The 4,520-nt window shown below is 42.5% G+C and overlaps 1 pseudogene; it reads right to left on the bottom strand.

Annotated features, from left to right (window-relative positions):
• Positions 1–4,215: 4,215 nt before the first annotated feature.
• LOC108285075 overlaps positions 4,216–4,520 on the bottom strand; it is a 1,676-nt pseudogene continuing 1,371 nt past the window's right edge.

Genomic DNA, 4,520 nt, shown 5'->3' on the forward strand with positions numbered 1-4,520 from the left:
AAAATATGTTAAAATAAAAAAACAAATTGTACAATTATGTGTGTAGTATGATGCCATTTACGTAAGCACACATACAAGTATATGAAACATGCAATTAATGCAGATATGATGAAATTATAAGAACACAGACTGGAAAGATACCCACGGAATTCAGGATGGTAAAACAAGAAAGGTAAGCAGTTCTGGAGGCATACAGAGACACTTTGAACTCTATCTGTAATTTTTTTCTTGTTCTGAAAAGAAGTAAATGACAACATTCAGTTATGTGCTTTGCATACTTGAGTGTTTGTTACGTTATTCTCTATACTTTGCAACTTTAAAAATGTGTCCCAATAATCAAGGGAAGAAAAACATATTATATGAAGTAGACTAAGGTTTGGAAAACGACATTCCTTCACACTCACTCACTGGAGGCCCTTTCTCCCTCACAAAACTTTGAAATGACCCTCCAGGCAGTGTAGAATTGCTATGGGAACGCTGTTTGAGAAAGGATTACTGTTTCTAAAGTGGTGATATGATGAATATGTTAATTTACTTGATTGACTCTTTCTATAACATTTACATAGATTACAACAGTACATTGTACCCCATAAATTGACACAATTATTTGTCAGATAAAAAAATGAGTGTCCCTCCAAAAAAGATTATACAATAGAAAGTTATTTGAAGAAATAAATACACACACATACATATATATATACTATAGGATGTATATGACATATATATGATAAATATGCCTCTTTTTATTGCCAAAAATACTGGCAAAACAAGCTCTTGCCTAAACTGCTAAGCATAGGTTAAGGACCGACGGAGTACCCGAAGGGAAACTGTGCTACTATGTAGGGCTCATATGTCAAGGCAGAGAGACATGACAATACACTGGCTGGGCACAGGGGCTTACACCTGTAATCCCAGCACTTTGGGAGGCCGAGGTGGGAGGGAAGATTGCTTGAGCTCAGGAGTTCAAGACCAGCCTGGGCAACATAGCAAGACCTTGTCTCTACAGAAAATAAACAAAATTAGCTGGGCATGATGGTGCCTGTAGTCCCAGCTGCCCGGGAGGTTGAGGTGGGAGGAGCACTTGAGCCTGGACGGTTTAGGCTGCAGTGAGCTGAGATGGCATCCCTGCACTCCAGCCTGGGTGACACAGATAGACCTTGTTTCAAAAAAGAACAGAGAGGATGATTAGGAAACCTCATGGACAGATGGAGAAGATGGGACACCTCACCCTGGGCAGAGGGCTCAACAGCTGAGACCCCTAATCCAGGCTTCTGACCACAAATGATAAAGCAGAGGAAAACTTGAAGCAAACCGCCAAGAAGGGGCAGCTTTACAAATCTTGTTCCACCTCAGAGATCCAAGAAGGATGCCCCATGAGCCTAGCTGTCTTGGAGGGGTCCTGGCATACATGGATGACCTTCTGGTTTTCCACCACAAAGCAACCAATAGACAGGTCCTGGGCCTGTCTCTCTCCCTTTTCCTTTGGGTAAGGCTTACAATAAAATTGTACATTCCGTTAGAATATTTTTCCTTTCCTGTGTGAAGCAATACTGCTGACCCATGAGCAGTAAGAGTAGAAGCTGAGTTGTTCTTCAATAGTGGTGACCCAAATCAATGCTGGGCCATCTGCACCATCTTAGTCCTTTTATTACTCCTACTTCCAAATGCTCTCCATCAAGCATTATCTTTTTTTTTTTTTTTTTTTTTGGAGTCTCATTCTGTCGCCACAACGGCACGATCTCAGCTCACTGTAACCTCCGCCTCCCGGGTTCAAGTGATTCTCCTGCCTCAGCCTCCAGAGTAGCTGGGATTACAGGTGCCCACCACCATGCCCAGCTAATTTTTGTATTTTTAGTAGAGACGGGGCTTCACCGTGTTGGTCAAGCTAATCTCGGACTCCTGACCTCAAGCAATCCACCTGTGTCGCCCTCCCAAAGTGCTGGGATTACAGGCATGAGCCGCTGTGCCCAGCCTCAAGAATTATCTTTTTTTTTTTTTTTTAGATTTTAAAAATTATGATTATCACCAATCATCCAAAACTTAAGTGGCCAGAGGAACCCGGACTGACCAGTGGGGCCAGAATTCACATTTGTTTTGATTGGAGGCTCATTGGGTTCGGACCTCAAGCATTATCTTAACATCACCATGCACGGTTCTGAACACCTGACATAAGCAAAGCACAGCACTGTATGACAGCATAACAGAGAGATAGGATGAGATGTGGTCCCCACTGGTGAGGGATATGCAATCCTGTATACCTAAGAAAATAAATAAAAGCCCAAGAAGCCTATGGTAAATGCCAATTGGATGTTTAGATAGTATGCATGGCAGGGGGTCGGGAGTGGTTGAGGTTCTGAAGGAAGGTTTTACCAATTAGATGAGGCTAGGCACAGTTCTAAAAGACAACAGTAACATACATTTCAATCATGTCCACATGATTTTTTTTTTTTTTTTTTTTTGCAGAACGCTTTTAGATCAGGAACGGCAGCATGTGTGAGCCATTTCTATACATCTGATTTACCTACTGAATGAAAACATGTGCCTATTACCCATGTGTGGTCCCACAACAGGAAATTCAAGATCCTCCTCTTGTGCACGGGACACTTTTACAGCTTTATACCTGACTCTCGGTGTCCCTTGGTATAGGCAGGGGTTTGGTTCAAGGTCTCCGGGGTTTTCCCAGATTCAGACATACTCAAGTCCCGCAGTCAGCCTTGCAGAACCCGCGTATATGAAAAGTTGACCCTCCCTATACTTGAGTTTCACATCCTGTTAATAGTATATTTTCTTTTTTTCGGGGGTGAGGGATAACAAACTTTTATTTAAATCTTACATAACTCAAACTTTATAAAAAGGAAACGGCAGGGCGCAATGACTCACCCCTGTAATCCCAGCACTTTGGAAGGCCGAGGCGGGCAGATCACTAGGTCTAGAGATCGAGACCACGGTAAAACCCCGTCTCTACTGAAAAATACAAAACTTAGCTGGGCGTGGTGGCGCGCGCCTGTAGTCCCATCTACTCGGGATGCTGAGGCAGGAGAATTGCTTGAACCTGGGAGGCGGAAGTTGCAGTGAGCCGAGACCGCGCCACTGCACTCCAGTGTGGCACCTGGTGACACAGCGAGACTGTCTCAAAACAAAACAAAAAAAAAAGCAAACATAATTGAAAATTGGGTTCTCCCTCTAAAGCTTTAAGCATTCAAAGCTTGAAATGATTAATTTGAAAATAAGCAAACAACACAAGAAAAAACCCTGCAGCAGAAATACTTTTTAAAAAAATCTAGGCCCGGAGTGGTGGTTCACACCTGTAATCCCCAACACTTTGAGAGGCGGAGGTGGGCGGTTCACGAGGTCAGGAGATCGAGACCTTCCTAGCCAAAGTGGTGAAACCCCGTCTCTACTGAAAATACAAAAAATTAGCTGGGCGTGATGGCACGCACCTGTAAATCCCAGCTACTCGGAAAGCTGAGGCAGGAGAATCACTTGAACCCAGGAGGTGGAGGTTGCAGTGAGTCGAGATCACACCACTGCACTCCAACCTGGGTGAGGGAGCAAGGCTCCGTCTCAAAAAAAATAAATAAATATATATGTATATATATATATATACATATATATATGTATATATGTATATATATATATAAAATAAAATCAATATAACAATAACTGAACGCTGTAAACAACAACACATTGCTGAGAGAAAATTTAAAAACACCTCAATAAATGCAGAGATATACTGTGCTCTACCCATTAGTCTACATTCAATAATAAGAAAAAAATTTAGGCTGGGCATGATGGTTCATGCCTGTAATCCCAGCACTTTGAGAGGCCAAGGCAAGAGGATTGCTTGAGTCTGAGAATTTGAGACAAGCCTGGACAAGATAGTGAGACCCCCATCTCTACAAAAAAAAATTTAAGCTTTACAAGAGTTATTTTAGCTCAAAAGCTATAAAATCAAAGTTACCTTAATACTACGAAGAAGGGAGTAGGTCTTTGACTTTATGCCACCGTTTCCTTAGAGCTTCATCTTTTTCATCAAATTTGGCCACAAATCAAATTTCTGTGTGCCCCTGTTTTCAGGAGATTCCTCTTGCAAAAGAGGCCAAGTACAAACATGGAAGAACAGCTACTGAAGCAAGTAGGAAAGTGTTCCATAAAAGTGTGCAATGAATGAAGAGTTCTGGGTTAAACTCTGGAACTCAACCTGGACCCTCATTTTTATTTTGAATGAGATCTAGAACAGGATCTTGAAGTAGCTCTTTTTGGTGGAGGGGACACAGAATGACCCTTTGGAACAGGTAGGGGTGAATTGGAACGAGACTGGCTCCTTGATCCGGATTTTGACTTCATATCACCTTTTCCATTTCCTTAGGAAGATCAAGACTGAGACCTGCCTGAAGATACTTCATACTCATCCTTAAATCTGCTTTGAGAACAAGAATGGGAGGCCGGGCGTGGTGGCTCACGCCTGTAATCCCAGCACTTTGGGAGGCCGAGGCGGGTGGTTCACGAGGTCAAGAGAT

This window comes from Cebus imitator, unplaced genomic scaffold (assembly GCF_001604975.1).
Source record: "Cebus imitator isolate Cc_AM_T3 unplaced genomic scaffold, Cebus_imitator-1.0 Scaffold289, whole genome shotgun sequence".
In the NCBI taxonomy this organism is placed as follows: Eukaryota; Metazoa; Chordata; class Mammalia; order Primates; family Cebidae; genus Cebus; species Cebus imitator.